The following is a 25,156-nucleotide window of genomic DNA, read 5'->3' as shown; positions in this document are numbered from 1 at the left end:
CCCCTCATATGCTAGCACACCTATCCCCAATGGAGCATTCTGATAGTGCAGAGTGAAGAACAATGGACATCGCATATTCTCCCTTGAGGGAAATACGTATTTTTCGCCCACCCAATTCTCAACGATTTCTGAGCCACTACATTGCTGTGGAGTCTCTGTAGTGAGGATTGCTGCTGGACAACACATCCGCACCTGAATGTGATATATTCCAGGGTACATGAGTGGCTCTCAACAACAGGAGGTGAGCGCTGCTCCACAAAATCAGTTTGTGCACCAATGTGTACATATGATGGGATCCCAGCCCCCGTGCTTATTGACATCAGACACTACTGTGGTGTTGTCTGTTATGATTCAGAAGAGGCAGGAAATGTCTGAATGCGAGCCATACAGTTCTAAGCAGTTGATGTGCGGCCAGGGATCGCTTATGTTCAGATTCGCTCATGTGCCCTTTCCACAGCCATACAGTATAAGCAGTTGATGTGCAGGGATCGCTTATGTTCAGATTCAGATTTTATTTGTCACATACATACTGTACAATGCAGTGAAATGTTAGTCGGCTCCATGCTAAGTAAAAACACACAACTGACACAGAAACAACCCACCAAAACAGTAACAGACAAGAAACAATACGTTCAAGATGTCAGGGGGTTATTGCAGATAGAAGAAAAGTGGCTTAAACCAAGGGCGTAGGTTTGGTCCGAACTTTGGTGGGGACACTACCCATTCATTGTCTTTATACAATATATTTAACTGGTCTAGACATGGTGTGGTCTATTGGGTTTCACGTAATTTCAACATACAGCTTTACAGAATAAATATTGTTAACATGTTAGGATCAGCGCCATAGGATTCCCACGGTAGCCAGCGTCTGTGACGACACCTGAGCTTACCAAAATGGCGCCCATAGAGTCATAGAACGTACTTCAACATATCCAACGTATTCTCCTGCCAGTAATCTATCTTGCTCTGTTCTAGAATCTTTGCTACCCACTAACCCCCCTCCCGAAAAAAAGCCACTCAGCTCTTTCACCAGCCACTATAGATATATAAAATGATTAAAATGTGCTACTGTCCAACTACAATCCATGATTAAAATGTGCTACTGTCCAACTTGATCTAACTATAGCCTACATCAGACATGTGGACTCGAGCTATGACTTGGACTCGAGTCAGACTCGAGTCATGATTTTAATGACTTCAGACTCGACTTGGTAAAATTCGGCATGACTTGCGACTCGACTTGGACTTGAATACTATTCACTCGAGACTTGACTCGGACTTTGCCTCTTTGACTTGTAATGACTTGACATGTCTTGAGTCAAACAATACATTTCCTGATCGTGGACCAGTCACCCCAAAGATGCTTTCACTTCCGCAACGAAAAAACAAAACACATAGTGGACACAAACCGCAATGCACAGTGCAGTGCTGCTGTTACCACCATGCATCACGCACTGTGTGTAGGGCACCAAGAGACAGAGAAAGGACCAACATCATTGTTGATGATGATTGATATCTCCTTTTAAATATAAGAAACGTATAAAAGGAAATCATGAAGGCAACAAAGACGAGATTAGAGGAAATTGCGGATTTATTCGGTCCTCACTACTGTTATAAACTGTGAGAGCCAGGGCACTTTGACATAGGCTGCACTCACTGTGATTGGGAAAATGGAAAAGAATATAAAGTTGTCTTTGCCTTTGTGTAATGGAACTGGTGAGTCTTGAAGTCTTCAATAATTCGTTTACATGAAGCACATGATATTATGCCGATTGAAACGCATTCCACTTAGCTAGGTGCTACTGGCTACCAGGCTCATAATTCACTTTTAATTGCAAACAGAAAATATCTAGCAAGCATCATGTCATTACATGCTTTTATTTCCAAAGGAATGAAAGCTGTTTGTGCCAACCTAATATCATGCTTATTAAGTGTGCTTGCAAAGCAGCACACTTATTGTTCTTTTTAAGTTTTATTAAGTGTGCTTGCAAAGCAGCACACTTATTGTTCTTCTTAAGTTTTATTATTATTTTTCCTGTCTCCCTAATTTTTTGTCAGCCCTAGCGCCTAGGCCCTTTGAGACAGAGACACCGTTCCAACCTTAAAACGTCCGGTCAGTACCGGTGTAAGTTGGTCGCGAAGATGACGTCAGGTGGGCGTGCCGTTCGTCCGCCATATTGGATTGAACAGAAAGCTTAAACTAAATTTTCACAGGTCACAAATTTGGTCCGAACGCCACGAAACTTGACGTACATTATCCTTGGACCAAGCCTCACAAATGTTAGCGGAAGGATTTTTGATTTTTCGAAAGCGTTTGCCCGTCACAGCTAAACGAAATCGGGCGGCGAAGCTCGAAACAGGAAGTCGATCCATATCTCAGGAACACTGTCACATATCGATACCAAATTTTGTATATGAACTGGGGACTCCAGTGTGAGGGTGCATAGGCAAAAAAAAAAAGAAATATTCCAAAAGTTTCCATCATTTGGCAAACCACCCACGGGTATTTTGTAACTCATACCATTCACCATCTAGAACAATGCCTTCCAAGTATGCACAATGTCTCAGAGCAGACACAATGTCTCCAGGCAACCTTGCCATGGGATAGTATGGACTTAGGAACTGAAATAGCAAGGAGAACAGTAGCTATATATAGCTTACATAATAGAGTTATTTTCACATTGACGGTATTTAAATTAAATTTTTCATTATTGTTACATATCATGATGGGAGAGTATTATTAAAAATGTTACAAGTATGCAAATGCATATGTTTACGGGCATTTAGGTTTTACTGTGTTGTTTTGTTGTAAAGACATGCAAGGCATTCTGGGCCATGAATGAACAGTGGTCGGCAGCACTCCATAGGCTACTGTATTAATATGAATAGGTGTTTCTGTAAACCTAGGGATAATAAACAGCTATCTCTGTTACAAAAACGAGCTGGTAATCGCTCATTGAAGAGGGTACTATGATAAAAAGATTGTTTTCCTAAAAGCATGGAGTTGACGAAAGAATAAACAATCAATGTCACGTTAATGTTAAATAGCCTAGAACTATCTGAACGCTAGGTGGCAACGTTGTATTACATTTCACTAGTGTAGCCTACTTGAAATACGGTGTGAGATTCCCAAGTAAGGAAGGTGCAAATATTATGTAATTTATCATGGGAAATTATTGGAAATGTTATTTATTGTTTATTCTAATTGCAAACCACACACATCCATTCGGAATCACACGTACACATTTAATACTAAAAGACTATCATTTCGTTTATTTGATGTTGCCTTAGCAACACAGCCTTCAGAGCAAAGATTCTAGAACAGGGCGTCAGAGAGACACGTTTTGAGTTTGTGGCCAAGAACCTAAAATATCGGTTTCCATGTGCTGGATGGTGTGCGTCCTTTATGAAAGTAAGTGTTTTATACAGTTAACGTAACAGACATAATGAGTCATGTTGTAGTGGTCAACATAAATGTGCCCCTTCTGTTATTAGAATGCTAAGCGGAGAAGCATGCTAAGCAGAGATTTAGTATCATTAATTTCTTGTGTGGCTAGCTATAGGGAGGAGGAGATGTAGTGCTATGTTGCTAATTGGGATTTATGTTGTTTAGCGTAATGCCATGGTCATTTGATATGAGATGCTTGCACTCGTAACTTCGTCACGTGTAACTTTAGGACTGCTATTTTTTTTTTTTTTTTTACTAACAGTAATTCACGAAGCACTTTAGCCCTAAAAAAGTAGCACCCACGTCTGTGACGCTTAAAAAGAAGTGGCAAGGACTCCTAACGCGATGTTTTGAAATGCGTCTACTATTGTCTACAGGAGCTTCCAATCGCGAGGGAACTTGCATTGTAGGCATAACTAAGGGATGCAATAACACCACCAACAACCAAAACTAGCTTACTCATTGTCAACATGTACATGAAATGTAACGTTTCATGTGGATCAAATTAAAATGTTTTCTTTGCAAACGTAAGCATAGGCATATGGTGACAGATTAATTTATTAATGCTGCTGTGTGAATCACGGTAGCCTTGAATGAAGTGGCCACTTCTTAATGGGACCCACTGTATGGAAGTGGGATAAGTAAAATAGAGATGTTTTAAATAAGATAAGGTTAATCAGAATTTACGATATGCCCGCTTGACAACGGCAGAGATAGAACTGGCCTTTGGCCATAGCAACCATCCATTTAGAGCGACTGGCCTTCATAGCAACCAAAGATCTGAGCTGTGTTGCAATGTGAGGCAAAGTATAGAAAGGTGATGAAACATACAGAGACAGGTCAAGAAATATAGTACAATGTAGACAGTAGTATACAGTTGATTTACAGACGGTGGTTTAGAGTAATATGAAGTATTCCTTTATTCTGAGATAGGCTACATCAATAGGCTCTCAAAACAACCCCAGGCTCACAAAACAATCCCAAACAGACATACGGTCTTTATAGAGCAAATCCATATAGATTATTTGTCAAATAAACCAGTAAAACATAATTTGTGGGATGGAATATATAACATTCACACTCATAGCTCATATTTTTTTTAAATAAATCAGTGAAAAAGTATCCTGACAAACAAGTAGCTTTTTAATGCCTTGGTCATATTTCATAATTTCAATTCCTCTGTAGGTTACCTGATAGCCCAGTTTGAGAGGCACAAGACACGTGACATTATTTATTTTTGCAGCCAATCACTGCTGTCATTTTATTTTATTGATTTGATCTCAGTCATAGAAGCTAAATTCGAAGGCAGGCCAAAGGTAAAATCCAACAAATCACATTCAACCCGCAAGCCAATAGTTGAATAGCCCTCTCCTAGAGCTTTTGGGATATTGCCACTGCTCCAACACTGAAAGGCACCGTTACAATGCCTGGATCAAGCCAGGTTCAGCATAGCGTATGCCACTGTCTGCTCACGTTGCTGACCGGACCAGGGCAAGCACACTTTTCGCAGTTCCCCGGAAATGCAGTCTAGTTATTATTATTTTTCCTGCCTCCCTAATTTTTTGTCAGCCCTAGCGCCTAGGCCCTTTGAGACAGAGACACCGTTCCAACTTTAAACGTCGGTCAGTACCGGTGTAAGTTGGTCGCGAAGATGGCGTCAGGTGGGCGTGCCGTTCGTCCGCCATATTGGATTGAACAGAAAGCGAAACTAAATTTTCACAGGTCACAAATTTGGTCGAACGCCCACGAAACTTGGCGTACATTATCCTTGGACCAAGCCTCACAAATGTTAGCGGAAGGATTTTTGATTTTCAAAAGCGTTTGCCCGTCACAGCCAAACGAAATCGGCGGCGAAGCTCGAAACAGGAAGTCGATCCATATCTCAGGAACACTGTCACATATCGATGCAAATTTTGTATATGAACTGGGGACTCCAGTGTGAGGGGGTGCATAGGCAAAAAAAAAAAAAGAAATATTCCAAAAGTTTCCATCATTTGGCAAACCACCCACGGGTATTTTGTAACTCACACCATTCACCATTCACCTTCTATCACAATGCCTTCCATGTATGCACAATGTCTCAGAGCAGACACAATGTCTCCAGGCAACCTTGCCCAATCATGAAATCCTTGCTCTGCCATGGGATAGTATGGACTTAGGAACTGAAATAGCAAGGAGAACAGTAGCTATATATAGCTTACATAATAGAGTTTTTTTCACATTGACGGTATTCAAATTAAATTTTTCATTATTGTTAAATGTCATGATGGGAGAGTATTATTAAAAATGTTACAAGTATGCAAATTCATATATTTACGGGAAATTGAGGTTTTACTGGGTTGTTTTGTTGTAAAGACATGCAAGGCATTCTGGGCCATGTAATAGACAAACAGTGGTCGGCAGCACGTTAATTGATTTCCTGTATTAATATGAATAGGTGTTTCTGTAAAACCTAGGGATAATAAACAGCTATCTCTGTTACAAAAAACGAGCTGGTAATCGCTCATTGAAGAGGGAACTATGATAAAAGATTGTTTTCCTAAAAGCATGGAGTTGACGAAAAGAATAAACAAGCAATGTCGCGTTAATGTTAAATAGCCTACCTATCTGAACGCTAGGTGGCAACATTGTATTACATTTCACTAGTGTAGCCTACTTGAAATACGGTGTGAGATTCCCAAGTAAGGAAGGTGCAAATATTATGTAATTTATCATGGGAAATTATTGGAAATGTTATTTCTTGTTTATTCTAATTGCAAACCACACACATCCATTCGAATCACACGCATTACACATTTAATACTGAAAGACTATCATTTCGTTTATTTGATGTTGCCTTAGCAACACAGCCTTCAGAGCAAAGATTTTAGAACAGGGCTTCAGAGAGACACGTTTTGAGTTTGTGGCCAAGAACCTAAAATATCGGTTTCCATGTGCTGGATGGTGTGCGTCCTTTATGAAAGTAAGTGTTTTATACAGTTAACGTTACAGACATAATGAGTCATGTTGTAGTGGTCAACATAAATGTGCCCCTTCTGTTATTAGAATGCTAAGCGGAGAAGCATGCTAAGCAGAGATTTAGTATCATTCATTTCTTGTGTGGCTAGCTATAGGGAGGAGGAGATGTAGTGCTATGTTGCTAATTGGGATTTATGTTGTTTAGCGTAATGCCATGGTCATTTGATATGAGATGTTTGCACTTTCGTAACCTCCTAGAATCACGTGTAACTTTAGGACTGCTATTTTTTTTTTACTAACAGTAATTCACGCGAAGCACTTTAGCCCTAAAAGTAGCACCCTACGTCTGTGACGATCTTAAAAGCTGTCTAGGACTCCCGATGTTTTGAAATCGTCTACTATTGTCTTAAGGGAACGAGGAACTTGCATTGTAGGCATAACTAAGGGATGCAATAACACCACCAACAACCAAAACTAGCTTACTCATTGTCAACATGTACATGAAATGTAACGTTTCATGTGAATCAAATTAAAATGTTTTCTTTGCAAACGTAGGCATAGGCATATGGTGACAGATTAATTTATTAATGCTGCTGTGTGAATCACGGTAAGCTTGAATGAAGTGGCCACTTCTTAATGGGACCCACTGTATGGAAGTGGGATAAGTAAAATAGAGATGTTTTAAATAAGATAAGGTTAATCAGAATTCTACGATATGCCAAGCTTGACAACGGCAGAGATAGAACTGGCCTTTGGCCATAGCAACCATCCATTTAGAACGACTGGCCTTCATAGCAACCAAAGATCTGAGCTGTGTTGCAATGTGAGGCAAAGTATAGAAAGGTGATGAAACATACAGAGACAGGTCAAGAAAATATAGTACAATGTAGACAGTAGTATACAGTTGATTTACAGACGGTGGTTTAGAGTAATATGAAGTATTCCTTTATTCTGAGATAGGCTACATCAATAGGCTCTCAAAACAACCCCAGGCTCACAAAACAATCCCAAACAGACATACGGTCTTTATAGAGCAAATCCATATAGATTATTTGTCAAAATAAACCAGTAAAACATAATTTGTGGGATGGAATATATAACATTCACACTCATAGCTCATATTTTTTTTTTAAATAAATCAGTGAAAAAGTATCCTGACAAACAAGTAGCTTTTAATGCCTTGGTCATATTTCATAATTTCAATTCTCTGTAGGTTACCTGATAGCCCAGTTTGAGAGGCACAAGACGTGACATTATTTATTTTTGCAGCCAATCACTGCTGTCATTTTATTTTATTGATTTGATCTCAGTCATAGAAGCTAAATTCGAAAGGCAGGCCAAAGGTAAATCCAACAAATCACATTCAACCCATAAGCCAATAGTTGAATAGCCTCTCCTAGAGCTTTTGGGATATTGCCACTGCTCCAACACTGAAAGGCACCGTTACAATGCCTGGATCAAGCCAGGTTCAGCATAGCGTATGCCACTGTCTGCTCACGTTGCTGACGGACCAGGGCAAACACACTTTCGCAGTTCCGCCGGAAATGCAGTCTATTATTATTATTTTTTCCCGTCTCCCTAATTTTTTTGTCAGCCCTGGCGCAGGGGGCCCTTTGAGACAGAGACACCGTTCCAACTTTAAAACGTCCGGTCAGTACCGGTGTAAGTTGGTCGCGATGATGGCGTCAGGTGGGCGTGCCGTTCGTCCGCCATATTGGATTGAACAGAAAGCTTAAACTAAATTTTCACAGGTCACAATTTGGTCCGAGCGCCACGAAACTTGGCGTACATTATCCTTGGACCAAGCCTCACAAATGTTAGCGGAAGGATTTTTGATTTTCGAAAGCGTTTGCCCGTCACAATAAAACGAAATCGGCGAAGTCTTCAAACAGGAAGTAGATCCATGTCTCAGGAACACTGTCACATGTCGATACCAAATTTTGTATATGAACTGGGGACTCCAGTGTGAGGGTGCATAGGCAAAAAAAAAAAAAAAAGAAATATTCCAAAAAAGTTTCCATCATTTGGCAAACCACCCACGGGTATTTTGTAACTCACACCATTCACCATTCACCTTCTATCACAATGCCTTCCATGTATGCACAATGTCTCAGAGCAGACACAATGTCTCCAGGCAACCTTGCCCAATCATGAAATCCTTGCTCTGCCATGGGATAGTATGGACTTAGGAACTGAAATAGCAAGGAGAACAGTAGCTATATATAGCTTACATAATAGAGTTGTTTTCACATTGACGGTATTCAAATAAAAATGTTCCTTATTGTTAAATGTCATGATGGGAGAGTATTATTAGAAATGTTACAAGTATGCAAATTCATATATTTACGGAAAATGAGGTTTTACTGGGTTGTTTTGTTGTAAAGACATGCAAGGCATTCTGGGCCATGTAATAGACAAACAGTGGTCGGCAGCGTTAACTTGATTTCCTGTATTAATATGAATAGGTGTTTCTGTAAACCTATAGGGACAATAAACAGCTATCTCTGTTACAAAAACGAGCTGGTAATCGCTCATTGAAGAGGGAACTATGATAAAAAGATTGTTTTCCTAAAAGCATGGAGTTGACGAAAGAATAAACAAGCAATGTCACGTTAATGTTAAATAGCCTACCTATCTGAACGCTAGGTGGCAACATTGTATTACATTTCACTAGTGTAGCCTACTTGAAATACGGTGTGAGATTCCCAAGTAAGGAAGGTGCAAATATTATGTAATTTATCATGGGAAATTATTGGAAATGTTATTTCTTGTTTATTCTTACAAACCACACACATCCATTCGAATCCTGCGTACACATTTAATACTGAAAGACTATCATTTCGTTTATTTGATGCTGCCCTAGCAACACAGCCTTCAGAGCAAAGATTTTAGAACAGGGCTTCAGAGAGACACGTTTTGAGTTTGTGGCCAAGAACCTAAAATATCGGTTTCCATGTGCTGGATGGTGTGCGTCCTTTATGAAAGTAAGTGTTTTATACAGTTAACGTTACAGACATAATGAGTCATGTTGTAGTGGTCAACATAAATGTGCCCCTTCTGTTATTAGAATGCTAAGCGAGGAGAAGCATGCTAAGCAGAGATTTAGTATCATTCATTTCTTGTGTGTGGCTAGCTATAGGGAGGGAGATGTATGTTGCTAATTGGGATTTATGTTGTTTAGCGTAATGCCATGGTCATTGATATGAGATGCTTGCACTCGTAACTTAAATCCACGATGTAACTTTAGGCTATTTTTTTTACTAACAGTAATTCACGAAGCACTTTAGCCCTAAAGCTGTCTACATCCTAAGCTGTCTACATCCTACGTCTGTGACAGCTTAAGGGAACTTGCATTGTAGGCATAACTAAGGGATGCAATAACACCACCAACAAGCAAAACTAGCCTACTCATTGTCAACATGTACATGAAATGTAGCGTTTCATGTGAATCAAATTAAAATGTTTTTCTTTGCAAAGCGTAGGCATAGGCGTATGGTGACAGATTAATTTAATAATGCTGCTGTGTGAATCGCGGTAAGCGTGCAGGAAGTGGCCACTTCTTAATGGGACCCACTGTATGGAAGTGGGCTAAGTAAAATAGAGATGTTTTTAAATAAGATAAGGTTAATCAGAATTCTCACGATATGCCCGCTTGACAACGGCAGAGATAGAACTGGCCTTTTGGCAGTAGCAACCATCCATTTAGAACGACTGGCCTTCATAGCAACCAAAGATCTGAGCTGTGTTGCAATGTGAGGCAAAAAAGTATAGAAACGGTGATGAAACATACAGCGACAGGTCAAGAAATATAGTGCAATGTAGACAGTAGTATACAGTTGATTTACAGACGGTGGTTTAGAGTAATATGAAGTATTCCTTTATTCTGAGCTACATCAATAGGCTCTCAAAACAACCCCAGGCTCACAAAACAATCCCAAACAGACATAAGGTCTTTATAGAGCAAATCCATATAGATTATTTGTCAAATAAACCAGTAAAACATAATTTGTGGGATGGAATATATAACATTCACACTCATAGCTCATATTTTTTTTTTTAAATAAATCAGTGAAAAAGTATCCTGACAAACAAGCAGCTTTTTAATGCCTTGGTCATATTTCATAATTTAAATTCCTCTGTAGGTTACCTGATAGCCCAGTTTGAGAGGCGCAAGACGCGTGACATTATTTATTTTTTGCAGCCAATCACTGCTGTCATTTTATTTTATTGATTTGATCTCAGTCATAGAAGCTAAATTCGAAGGCAGGCCAAAGGTAAAATCCAACGAATCGCATTCAACCCGCAAGGCAATAGTTGAATAGAGCTTTTGAGGTATTGCCACTGCTCCAACACTGAAAGGCACTGTTAGAATGCTTGGATCAAGCCAGGTTCAGCATAGCGTATGTCACTGTCTGGACCAGGGCAAGCACACTTTCGCAGTTCCCGCCGGAAATGCAGTCTAGTTGTTAATATTGTGCTATACATGTAGCACAAACAATGTTAGAGTTTGTGGACTAGCCATAGGCTATATTTGAACGGAGCTAAAAAGATCATTAGGAGAACGTGTGGACAGTGGCACACAATGGGCTAAAAGTGACAGTGCATAATTTACAAATAAGGTAAACAGCATCACATACTTTAAAACAAAATTAGTGTGTCATTATTATCATTTAAATAATATAGAAGTGTTTTATTTTTACCTTTGTGGTTACTCAGTAATTTTGTGATTTATGCTGTATTTAATATGCCATAAGAAGCTTTAGTATTTAGGGAGAAAATGTAGGCTACTTTTTAACCGCAATTAATCTAGATTAATTCATTTCAAAAATATGAGGTTAATTAGTTATTTTTTAATCGTTTGACAGCCCTAATAAAAACGTAAAATATTTAACCGCAGCAATTTACTAATGTAGCCTATGTGACGATTCTTCTCGTCACCATTTATTGTAATCATTAACCATGACCTTGGCTTCCCTTAAGAGTTGCCACTGGCAGACAGTCTAATAATTGTTTGCAGGCAAATCTGTGGCCTATCGCAGTGAAATGCCATCAGTAAAATTATTACTCATCCTTACAGTGGATGCCGCAATTTGGAAAAACAATATATATTTGCTTCTGTGCTGAGTGTCATGTAGCTATCCATTTCGTACAGATTACTCAGTTATGCTCATGCGTAGGCTATATTTCACAGGTATGCACATGCATATATCGTAAAAGATTTCATGACAGAACCATTGAACATATTTTAATCTGTATTTATAGATAGTCTAATAATGTCATTATTAAGTGAAGAGTACCTGATGACTTGTTCAGGACTTGAAAAAGATTGGGACTTGGACTTGGACACGACTTGGCTTTGATGTGACTTGGACTTGGACTCGACTTGCTCTTGCGTATATTTCACAGGTATGCACATGCATATATCGTAAAAGATTTCATGACAGAACCATTGAACATATTTTAATCTGTATTTATAAAAAAAATACTGTAGATTAGATTGATGTGTTAAAATTATGATCGATAGTCTAATAATGTCATTATTAAGTGAAGAGTACCTGATGACTTGTTCAGGACTTGAAAAAGATTGGGACTTGGACTTGGACACGACTTGGCTTTGATGTGACTTGGACTTGGACTCGACTTGCTCTTCTCTGTCTTTACTTGGGACTTGACTTGGACTTGACTGCAAAGACTTGGGACTTACTTGGGACTTGCCAAACAGTGACTTGGTCCCACCTCTGCTATTTAATTACATTTAATTTGAATGCCTGAATGTAAGGATTCAGCTGGCTGCAAGTCAGGAAACACAATACCAGCTTTTGTGAATGGTAAATGGCGGATCAGATCATGCGTAAATCACTGATCTGGAGATCTTTAACTATCTTTAACTAAGACTAATTAATAGCTTTTGGCTGACTTTAATACTTAATGCCAAACAGTGTTTTATATAGTCTGTGCTCTGTTTTTTATGGAAGTTGCGTAAATCCACGTCGTTCTATTAAATGTCGTTTCATAATTAAATAGCCTTCCAATAGGTTGAAGCTTAGCTTTGCTACCAACGTGCACACGCATGCATTGAATAAACGCTCATACCACGACTTAATTCTATGCCTCTGTTTGATGACAACAAACAAGTATTTCCTAATTGCAGAAATGTTTGTTTTTCTTTTTTCTGTCAGCAGGCTGCTCCTTGATCAATTGCGCAGCAAATTATCAGACGATGGCCAGGGGAATAATTTCACTCTGCAGACCATTGTCCACATTGCGGACCGCGGCCCATAGTTTGACAAATGGTGACCTGCATGCTGCCATATTAAGGCCTTTTTACGGTGTATTTTAGCCGGGTTTTCGCGTGGAGGGCTCTGTAGAAATCTGGCACCCTATTCAACGAAGTTAAACTGAAAGAGCGTGCCGACACACAGACAGACACCAGAATGAACTAGTTCACAGTAACGTTCATCAGGCAATACAGTAGGCGTACGTTCAGTTCACGTTCGCTCAAAATATGAACGAGTTCATGAACTTTCGTTCAATGAACGCGTTCAGGCACAACACTGGGGAGGGGGGGGTAGCTGAAAGTTGACATCTGCCCGGACTGAATACTGATGAATAATGAAGCCGAGGCCCACTTGCGGCGCCGCAGTGAGTTCGTGCGGGCTACCGTTGCATTGTGGGTAATGGAGTATTGGTGCGTGCAAAACAGCAGCCGGCGGCTGTGCCGGCGGGCCGGTTCTAATACTAATCAAATATCATCCCGGGGGCCGTAGATAATTAATTCGCGGGCCGGGCCTTGACTTTGACATGTCTGATTTAAACCAATGAGAATGACATGTCATTCCCTTTAACAGCAAGCAGCGCAACTTTAAACAGTGCATCGGTATTTTCATAGTCAGCAGCACATCTGCTTGCACACAAGACCGTATGGAACAGTTATTCCACTAAACCATGCTTTATTGGAACCTAGCAGTGTATAGCCTACAGTACACACATTTGCACTTTGTCTATTACTGGCAAAATTAAACTAACTTCACCATGGTGTCAGTCAATGACAAAACAGTTACACACAGTTAATTACTTTCACTATTGACTGACAATGGGTTACCATCAACAACATAGCCTGGAAAAAGCAACACTTACCTCAATAATGTTCGAATGGCTGAATAAAATCCGTTTATCCTGCAGAGGAGTTGCTTACATCTCGACAGTACATCTTCAGCTGTGCTTCATAAGTATTAAGTATATATACTCTTAATTTGGTCTCTGCAGTTATCCCAATCCGTGAATTAATGAAACACACACAGCACACAATGAGGTGAAGCACACACACGCTGGAGCAGTGAGCTGCTCGGGAAGCAGTGAGGGGTTAGGTCCCTTGATAAAGGGCACTTTAGCCGTGGGTGTGGGCATGGGAGAGCAGTGCTCAACCACTTCCCCCGCCCACATTTTTCTACTGGGTCGGGAATTGAACCAGCAACCCTTTGGTTACAAGCCCAAAGCCCTAACCAGTAGGCCACGGCTGCCCCCTCTCCGTCGCGCCCTCTTCACCTCTCCGTCATTACCAATTTGCAAATGATGGTGAATAACTACTCATTGTGAGATGTATTTCGTAATATCTTAATTCTAATTATGTCTCCCATTGTATTTGTGTAATTTGTAATGTTTTGCATGAATGTTGGCTGATGCGCATTCGTGGATGACAGAAGCAGGGTGCGTTGTGCACCCGCCCATATCACTGTTGATAATGCACTCTTAAAATAACATATAAACAACTCGCCATGGACTTCTGACCAGGTTTCTCTTGATCAGTGGTGTAATGCAGTTTTAGGTAGTGTACATAGCGATTTTTAGGCAACGCACCAGACCCCTCCTTAGGTCGTTAATTGCCACACCACTTGGCGCAGTGCTCAAAAAAAGAGAAGTGCAAGATAGGAATAAACGTTGGGCTGGGATAATAATCCACTTTTCACCATGCGCCAGGTCGAAAAATAGGGCCCTATGCCTCTATATTTGATGAGACATCTTGATCGGGGAAACTTGTTTATTTTTTTTCAGTCCGCGGTTTCATAATAGGCTTCAATTGTGCCGCAAATGAACAGACAGAAGCACCGAGCATAATTTGTGGCTCCGTGGACCAGCAATCTACTCGTCAAGGAGGCTAGTTTGAGAAATGCTGCAGTTGATAGACAGAGAATGGTTTGGGAACAGAAAACAGTTGCGTAGGCTATCCAGTGTAGGAACCCACCCCGCACCCAATTTCAACTTCTGCATGTACACAACAACGGAGGGCTGTAGTGGAGGCTAAATGTGAATAAAGGACCAGCTGTAGGAGAGGCTTTGCGGCTCGCTTGGGTGGGGTGGGGTGGGGGGGGGATTGGGCACAGCCCGCAATTCGTCAACATCACATGCAATGTCCTAGTCCAAGGCACCGGGGAAAATATTCTGGAATGCCGTATCCAGGCCTGACATGACAATATCCCTACATGTAGACTGATTTTTTTGCCTGTAAAAGGGCTATTTCTTTCTCTTCTTACCCTTCCTCTTCCCCCTCCTCGTCCTCCTCTTGCTCCTCCTTGTCCTCTTCCTCTAACTTCACCTTGTCCTTGTCATCCTCTCCCTCTTACTTCTTCACCTCCACGTCCTATTCTTCGGCCTCTAATTCTTACTTTTCTTACTTTTCCTGCTCCCTCCATTGTACCCATTGTACATTAAAACAATTTTCACATGAGAAAGAGGTTATCCAATGTATCTAACAATACCAGTGGTATTACTGTAAATGGTCCCTAGAGTGTTGATGAGTGTACATATTGTGAATGTGAATACTACAGTGTGATTTATTAATGTTAAAAGTTGTAATTGGTGAATAAACTCTTTTGAGAGGTGGATAAACTCTAATAAGAGGTGAATAAACTGTACTTCTGAAACTTCAAAGGTGGATAAACAGTGTTTACTTGCGTCTATAGCCTCCATTACACCCCTGGTTGTAAGCAATATCTTTGTCATGGTTAGAGTTAACATTTTGTTGAGGTCATCTTGAGGTCATTTTTGCCTCTAAAAACTAGAACTGAACTAGAGAGGATTCGAGCGTATGTTTTTGCCAGTTGATATCTCTATCACACAGTCACGGGCGCGCTCTCTCTCTCACACACAAACAACAAATATCTCTCTCTCTCTCTCTCTCTCTTTTTCTTTCTTTCTATATATCTAATTTTCCCCACATGTGTGAATCAAAAAGTAAACACACTCTCAAGCTTTAACTCTTAACTTTTTTTTTAGGAAAGCATGCCACAACACGGACACGTTTCGGCCAATGATGTCTGAAGATGTAATTTTCGCACCCAAAACTCACTTTTTTACGTTGAGTCAAGTGCACCTATTTCCTACCTCTCCCCCACATGTGCCCCTAACACAGTTGGGCTCCAAAAAGCTTTGCCGTCACAGTGTGACACTGTCACAGCTTTTAGTTTCTAGATGTTAGAACTGAGTAAATATTAACTCACTGCATTATCAACTTCAGTCAACATGTCAAATTTGCATTTGTCGATAACATTTGTTTAGTTTCACCCCATTTGTTTATACTATGTCAGACATGCATTATCTAGATTCCTTTTGGTAAATACACAGGCCAGCCCCAAGTAAATTCAATTGAAATTTCCTGTCTTTGATTATGATCAGACACATTCAAAGCCAAACACAGCAAATACAGCCTTGCCTCTGATCCTACGACATCAACTGACTTGTTTTTGGGATTTCTTTTCATGCTTGTGTGATTGGTAAAATGACAGACCATGCCACAGTGGTAATGTCCAGACTTAGTCCTTTAAATGATTGAAGATTCTGTTACCAAGGGAGCTCTTGCTCTCTGCTTTTACAATGTTTTGAGGTACCGTATCTCTGATTACTGTAATCTTCTGTTTAAAAAGGCAACACAACAATAACATGTTAATTTCAACATCCTGTGTGGTTTGATTGAGACTGTGAAGTTTATACAGACATAATGTTGGTACTCTTTAGACTTACAATACACACATTTTTATGATTCAATAGCTTTATGGCAAGCATACATCAAACAGCATGCAAATACACTGCACAGTATTTGCCCTTAGTATTCTGCCCTTTTGCCCCTTTGATGTCCAAGTGCCCTTTTGACAAGACCCGTTTTTTACTTTTTAAAATGTGTAATACTTCCGCTAGTTCCAACGTAAATATTCGCTAAAATATCTCATTAATAGTTTGTGAAATTAGAAATGTACAAAAATAACAATTTTGTGTGTTAATTGAAATGCCTTGCGGCCACCAATCCGTGACGTCATACATTCAGTGAACTCTCAGAAGGTGCACGCAGGCACAGTGCTGCAGGAGACGTTTGGGAGCACCGTATGGTCACTTGGCAGTTAGCCTATCTGAACATGCAATAGTATTCAGCTTAGAGATGGAGAATAAAAAGTTGTTTCATGTTTAATGAAGTAGGCTATCAAACCCGTTTTAACCATCTCATGGTCCATCCATTTCAATAAACTGGCAGCTTCGAAAATCTAAGGCTGAACGTTCATAACATATTCTGTTTAGGTTACTAGTAGCTTAGGTTAGTAGACCTAGTTCATAAAACAGAGTAAGCAAACCTTTTCTAAATCGTCATAAGCCGACGACATAGTTGTTTAACTAACCCAACTCCACACGTCGTTCTCTGTTTACAGTAGGCTACATAACGCGTCATTTCACTCAGTGGCATGCACAGCACGTGAATCTGCAAGACACCAGCTTGCTAATGGTGGTAGTTCACTGTGATAAACATTAAAATTATAGCCTGACAAGCCAGGCTAGGCAATAACATATTTGCTGCCGCTAGGGTGCGTCTAGATTTCTAGGCTATTAAAATTAGCTTTGAATTTAATCAGTAAGATGTAGCCTTATAGCCTATGATCTCTGTGTAGACAATAGCCTAATGAAAACTGAAAAGACCTATCTGTCTGTGCCCTGGCCACAGTAGGCCTACAGTACATGCACTCCTATTGAATTTTCAGAACCAAGGAGAGAAATTAGAAAAATGTGTTACAGCTCTGTCTGCTATTTACACCCATTCTTCTTGATACATAATGAATAAATATGAAAATGTATAAAATGTTTATCAGTACATTAGACTACTTTGCAAATTTCTAAACCATATAATAGCCTGTCCCACCATAATCATTGAAGTAGCATAATGCTAGAATTTAAATGCAAAAAAAAAAAAAAAAAAAATGTCCAGCTCAGGTTCAGATGATTAAAGCTTTATAGGATAGGGAATGTAAAACCTAAGTTCCAGTTTACACCATTCAAATTGTGATATCTTTTCTAGCTTTCGTATGCATTATGTTCTATAAAACATGATATTATATTCTGCAGTGCAAAGATGCCCACTAAAGACACGTTTTAAATAAAGTTAACACGATTTCTGAAAATTTTGTTCCATGTGCCCTTTTTTTTATTATTATTTGAGCCCCTGCCCCTTCAAAGGTCTCTGCACGCCCCTGCGTTTTGGCATGATGAAGCATTTAGCATTTCATGTGAGCAACAGTTGGGCTTTCTGTTAATAAGCCGGAATACATATGACATACTGTAGCAGCACATGGAGCCTTGTTTACGTTATTAACCAATGATATCTACTCAGATATTTATCTGACACCGCTCTTAGCCAATCATTTGTTAGATTAGATATGTTACGGCATTGGACGTTGTGCTGCGTCCCAGCAAAGATTCTAGAACTCCGCTCTTCAAGCCTGTCTCAAAAATGGAGGACAAATATGTTCTATGTTGCGCAGGACGCAGGACAGGACATTGAAAATCAGGACAGTCCTCCCTAAAGCCGGACGTCTGGCCACCCTATATCCTCTAGCACATTCATTGTACATTGTGCACCCGGTGTCCACTTTTCTGTCCCTCTTGCCCAAAAGAAATTCCTCTGTCCCTGTCATTAAGCAGTAAACAGTTAACCTCATCTTGTTCTGAAACAAATAAAACCTACCTATAGCTCCATGTGTAGCAACTAAGGCTAGTTTTACAAACAGAAATAATGCTTGACAGTTTTTCTCGATTGCTTTTACCTGCCTAAGTAAACTGGAATCCATTTGGTCTTCATGACTACTTTCTTTGCACAGCAGAAGTTATCTCTTGCGAATGTGTTCACACATTTTCATTGGGTTCACACATTTCTCACACCATTTTGCAAAACAGTTAACACTGGTGTCATTCAAAAGCCCCAAACTCTATTGGTTTTCCCATGCTAAACAAAAGGAAAACATCTTTTCACAGGTGGTACAGGGCAGTTCCAGCATTATGGATGTGACAATTGGACTCATATTGGTAAACAAAATGCCTTAAAGTGGGGGCAAAATTAGTATCAGTGAATTAATTTGCATACATTTTAATGTAACCTCTGTCCTCAGAATACTGAGAAATCCTCAAATTGCATATAATCAATTTCATCCTAAGAATACAAGCCATTTTATCAGCGTTATGGATGTGACATGAAATGGACACACTTTTGTGAGAAATTACAGGTTTTCTACAAACTCTGTGAATTTTGAAGGAAACTGCCGAAACTATGATATATGTAGCGTGAAGGAGACTTGAATGAACACAAGTGTGTTTTTGAAACTATATGCGTCATTTTCGTAATGCATTATGTAGGAAAAACTGGCGTTATGGATGTGACGGTTTCACTTTATGGATGTGACGTGTCTGAACCAGTCCTCGACAAACTACATAAAACACATAATTAAGTAGTGAATTTTGATATGAAATAGTAATAAAAAACTAGCAATGAAAGTATTGCTTCCTCAGTGCCCACTAAGATCCACAGGAAGAATCAGGACAATAAGTCATTTAAAATATAAAAAATAATTTTTTTTTTCTTTTACCGTCATCAATTTTGGTCAGTAATTCCCGGGTTACTGAAACACCAGGGAACATGATACTTGGTGGCCACTCCCTTAAATAACTAGCCCTACCTGAACCGTTGCACCTAAGATGACAAAATATTTATGGTATGTTAGTCTCAAGAGCCCGCATTAACCTAACCCATACCCATTCATTTGTGATTTGCACACATAAAGTACATGCACGCGCACGTGCACACATGCACATACACACACACACACACACACAGACGCACGCACAGTCGCACACATACAGACAGGCAAGCACACACACACATACACCCACATGAATGCAGACACATAAACACACACACACACAGGCACGCATACGCATGTGCGCATGCAAACACATGCACACACACACACACACACATAAACACACAAACACAGGCACGCATACGCACATGCGCACATGCACACACACAGACACACTCTTATAAACAAAAGCAAACTCACATATACACAGACTCATTTACATGCACATGAGTTGCAGGAGTAGGAGATGGAGAAAAATTGACAAGCATGATTTATTTTTGCGAAGAGAATGTGCAGGACTGAGAGGCGGTCATATTTTGTACCGCTATGCGGTACATCTAGTTTATTGCTGCCGTTACTCATGTTACTCTGTGGGTATTAGCTACAGAGGACCTGACACTTCAAATGCTGGCATATCACGTCATTTAAAATGAAACTGTGTTAAGCAGACATGAACGGCAGGCTGAACAGATCTGCAACAGAAGGAGGTTGCTATGTTAACTCCAGCTGCAAAGTCAGCCATCTTCACCAGCTAACACGATAATCCAGTTACTGTACAACAACAGTATGACAGTTACGGGAAGATAATCGCTCAGAATTTCATATTTTTATTAGGCCACTTGAAAATAGTCTATGGCTAGGCTAATCACTGGAGGTAGGCCTATTTTAATATTATGTTTGTTTTGCTAATGCTTAGGCGGCGAGGCCTCCCTGTGGTTGTAAACACTAAGGTGAAATGCATTGAAACTGACATGCCACCAGAACAGACGTTTTATCGGCTTTGAGGTATAATAAAGTCTCCAGTCTTGTAAATTTACATAATGTAACATCCATAACGTCACATCCATAACGCACCATTAAAGGTTTTAAAAGTAAGAAAGGGGCACAATTTGGTCATCACACTTTACATTGATATAAATCAGCTTTGCACAGACACTATGGACATTGTCGCATCATCACTGTATGTGTAGCATAAACTTTTCCTATAAAACGTTATGGATGTGACATGGCCATGGAACTTGCTGACTTAAAAACAAAAGCCTTACAAATGCAAGGGGTTGCGCTCTTAAAGGCAAGCTGAGCATAGACATTGCTCTACCATTCCCTTGTCAATGTGGAATTTGTCAAATTACACGATTTGTTTGAACCTTGGGTCCATTTATCCACTTTTTAAATATGTATAATATTACCATGTGAAAAATGTTGTTTCTGGTGTGGTTGCACACCATATTTATGATGTGAATAGAGTGTCATTCTCCATCAAATTCAATCAGACCAGTTACAAACAATAAAATATAGACCTAAATGAAGATTTTAACAACAGTTCTATTTGCGTATGCACAACTTTTTTTTTCCATGGTAAGGATGACCTTTGCATGGAATTGCCCTACAGACACCTGTGTGAAACTCCTTTGCACAATTCTTCAATCAGCAATCATTCATTATACATAAGAGATGTCTCTTCTGTGTTGCTATTTGCAAGTATGGATCTAATGCACATTTAGACAAAGTACTGTATTGCTTATTTGGTTGAGAAAACAGTACAAAAGGTGTTTACTGTAGGTCTATTTCGAGGAAAAATGACAAGTTGTAGTTCAATGAAATTTACTGTATCTTGCTAGGTGTTTACTGTATGTCTTACATGTCAATGACAGTAACATCTTGGGAGGAATGAATACATTATTTTTTATTCAGTACATTTTGATACCAGAAAAATGAGAAAGTAATGGAACAGACATGGCAAAAATGCTCATTTTGAGAACTAGATTTTGCATTTTTTGTTGTTTTGTTGTATTTTGTTGTCGAGTGTGTAATGATTGATTAAAGAGTGTTTTAGAATTGGCAACAAGTTGTAGTGTTTGAAGGCAAGATTTGCTTTTGCTGCATGTTTAAGTGTTTTGAGAGAGTAACGAGCCTTTTGCAAGCAAAATGTGTCATTTTGTCCAGAGTGCTTTTGTTCAGACACGGGTGTTACTGTAACTGTTTTGAGAATGTGATGTCAGAGTTGACACAGGTATCAAAACGATCGAGAAAAACTGTAATGAGCCATGGCCCATGTAACTTGTATTTCTACCAACCCATTGACCAAGGATCTTGGGAGTTGGAAGCATATCAAACAGGTTTGTTTGAGAAAAAAAAACTATTTGCACATCCAAATAAAGTGAGCATAAAAATGTCCACATAGGCTACTGAGCCAAGGAGCTGGGAGGATGCTCGGAGTTACTGCAGAAAGAAGGACTCTGACCTGGCCACTCCCGGGAGTGTGGAGGAGATGAGCAGACTTCAACAGAGCGTCGAGCCCAAGTACCGTGGCGATGTCTGGATTGGCCTGAAGGGGGCAGCCAATCCAAGTCCTTGGTGGTTCCTGTGCTATGTTGGTAGGCACATATAAATACTCAATACACACACACACACATTGCTCATAAATGCACACATGCACAATCAATAACTGTTAACTTTATTGACATTGTAAAAGTCTTTACTGAAGTGAAAGACATTTTTTGTCTTGCAATGACTTTCTGTTGCTCTAATTGCAGTGTGTTGTTAGTCTAGTCTCTGAAGCAGTAGCCTACATTACGTAAAGTAAGCATAGCCTGAACAGACTCGCCATTTTTACCCTTCACAGAGAATAGTTCTCCCAAGTATGTGATGATCAGGGAAACAAAGACATGGATTGCTGCTCAAAGCTACTGCAGGGAGCACTACGTGGATCTGGCGAGCATTGAAAGTCAAGAAGATGAGGAGCTGGTCTGGAATGTTACTGAAGGACGCCCTGTTTGGATTGGCCTCTTCAAGGACTCCTGGGAGTGGGTAGGGCAAAGGAGATCATCGTTCCGGTACTGGGCAGCAGAGACCGATGTCCGGTACTGGTCAAGACTGTGCAGCGGTGCGGACAACTGAAGGTGGACGGTGGTATAGACGCCTGTGCAGTGTGACAAATCCTTTTGTCTGCCAGTATTGTAAGATCATTAACCTTATAAATCATGATAGGCCTGATGTATATGATGTATAGTATATATTTACATTCAGTCTATCATTCATTCTATCTATCTATGTGTTATGTGTTATAGCTGAAGGAAAATGTGAAAAAGATTGGGCACTTCTGGACAAGTTTTTGATTTTTGGCAGGGTGTTAGGTATAGGCCTAAGGTTTTCAAAAATCCATGGATACAAGTTGGGGTGGCCCCCCTAGTGGCAGTTATCCATAAAATCCAAAATGGCCCTGGCCGAAAAGAGAAAAGGTTATATCCCAGCTTCCTTTAGTCTTAAATTGTTGTATAATGTACTTTCTCTACTTTGTTTGATACAAGGAATCCAATTTTGATATGTTCTTATTTTAAGTACATTTAAATCTAGTATCATAGTCATATTTAGCTCATAAACTGTCAATATCTCTAAAAATATCTGAAAAAGTCACATTGAAATATTACTCAGGTCCCTAGACCCATATTTTACCTCCAAGGTATGCTTTTCTTTGTTGATTGGACAGGTCATTATCACTGTAGTGTCAAATATCATATGTTGTGACCAAAAGGACCATTGTTGAGGCCTTAAATAAACACAAATTCAGAATTATGCCACAGTGAAAAGTTACAGTATAGGCTTTTCACCATGTTAAGGATCAATATTATATTTTAGTCAAATAACACAAAAAAACAATTCATACTTAAACCATAGACTTTCTAATGAGGAGACACAGCACTCAAAAAATCCTCCATAGAAATGCATGAGCTTAGTTTGTAACGGCAATATGGCAGTTGTCACATAAAATCACACCCCTTCAGCGGCAAAATGTTGACATGTGAATACATTGAACCAATCATGTGCTGTGTTGTGAATACATTGAGCCAATAATGTGGTGTGTTGTGAAGACATCGTGCCAATCATGTGTTGTGATCTCACCGCTGGAGCAAGATTGGTGTCGTGAAGCCTTGCACACGCGCATTTCTGCCGAAATGGATGCCCGATAAGTGCCCAAAAGGCGTTGCAATATGGCCGCCGAGTGGAGGGACTTGCCTAAAAGGACTTTGCTTAAACATCATGTATTTATTCAAAGATTTTTGGTTTCACTCATCATCATTATTAGTAAAGCCTCCCTCACACTTGCACAATGTGGTACAGCAAAGTCCAGCTCGGTGGCACTTACAGTTGCCCATACAGGCAATCACACAGCCACAGTTGAGGAGGAGTGAGCATCCCTTGTTGGCATCTTCCAGATCTGTCCAATATGGCACCCAGACTATTATGACAGCTGAAAAAAGGCAGTTTGTTAGATTGGTAATGGAGGCTAAAGATGGTGTGGACTTGAATGATCCTAATGTGAACAAGGCGTTGGTGGAACAGGTTTGTTTCACCTCCAATTAGAGTGAGCTCATTTTGTCCTGTGCAACAGACATGCTTCTTTTGATATAAAAATGTTTTCCCCTTTCGTCTGTCATTTTGAAGGAATAATTGAAGGAACAAAGACTTCCAGAGACTTCCAGATGATGCTCATCTACAATGGCGGGAGAATGAAGATGGCATTTTTAAGAAGGTGGAGAGAAAGATGAGAGTAGCTGATGAGCTGTAAGGCTTCACCTGCTCTCAGCCACAAAGCCTGGTGATCCTCCTTACAACACGGAAAAGCTTGAAAGAGAAATGCCTCTGGTCATCAGCAACATACATACAACACGTGATTATCTTTTCCGCAGGTTGATTTCAATTGTGGTGTGGACATACTGTAATGTAGTTTAAGGTATTGCATATTTTTGCTCCTACATATGAAATACAATTACAGGTGTGAGGAGAAAATGAATGGGTACGTATTGCAGAGGTATTGTTTAATCATTAGAATCGTGTCAGTTAAAGCCTATGTTAAACACGTTTAAAAATACTTCTCAGAAACTAATCAACTTACTTTAATGTCTAACAAGAGGGTTTTGCTCCAGATCACTGAAAGTCATTAATTATGGCTGTAGAACCTTAGCAGTAGTGACTCTGAGGCTCTGAGAATAAAGGTTAGGACAGAGCTAAGAGAAAAGTAATAGTCTGAATCTGAATGATGTGGGCAGTCCTAATAATTTTGCAATCTAGCTTGGATTACTCACATGCAAATAATCTTCTCCTGTGTCAATACGTGACTAAAACTATGTGTTTGTCCAAGCGTAAATAGATATACATTTATTCTTATTATTGCATAGTTCTGATGCATATGTTTGTGTGTCACAGCTGATGTGTATGTGTTTTTTTGAGTGTCTGTAATACAGTAACGTCTGAAAATAAAAACAATGGAAATGACCTGAAAGTTTAGCAATGGATGGATAAATATCTTTGGAGTCTCTTTATTGATGCTCTTCATGTTTCCTTGAACATGTTTTTTATTTACTGAGTACTTCTTAAAACAGTCCAAGACTTAAGGGGGCCCAATAAAAGGGCTTTAAAGTATGTGTCACATGTAGTAGTACTGCCATACTCCTCTAGGGGTCACTTAAACACTGACATACAAATGACTCAGTACAAAGTTTTCGACGAAAACACTCCCAATGTGGACTGGACATCTTACTAAATTTGAATAAGCTTTTGACTGGTGACCATGCGCTTT

The 25,156-nt window shown here is 39.7% G+C and overlaps 1 long non-coding RNA gene across 1 annotated transcript; it reads left to right on the top strand.

Annotated features, from left to right (window-relative positions):
• The first annotated feature begins 9,350 nt into the window (after window positions 1–9,350).
• On the top strand, window positions 9,351–24,850 carry LOC125300991. Its single transcript, XR_007194649.1, has 4 exons — window positions 9,351–9,390; window positions 21,761–21,953; window positions 22,202–22,535; window positions 24,022–24,850. It is a non-coding gene; the product is annotated as an uncharacterized LOC125300991 (long non-coding RNA).
• Window positions 24,851–25,156: the final 306 nt, after the last annotated feature.

Source organism: Alosa alosa, chromosome 9 (assembly GCF_017589495.1).
Source record: "Alosa alosa isolate M-15738 ecotype Scorff River chromosome 9, AALO_Geno_1.1, whole genome shotgun sequence".
Lineage (NCBI taxonomy): Eukaryota > Metazoa > Chordata > Actinopteri > Clupeiformes > Clupeidae > Alosa > Alosa alosa.
This window is presented reverse-complemented; position numbering and strand designations above follow the sequence as displayed.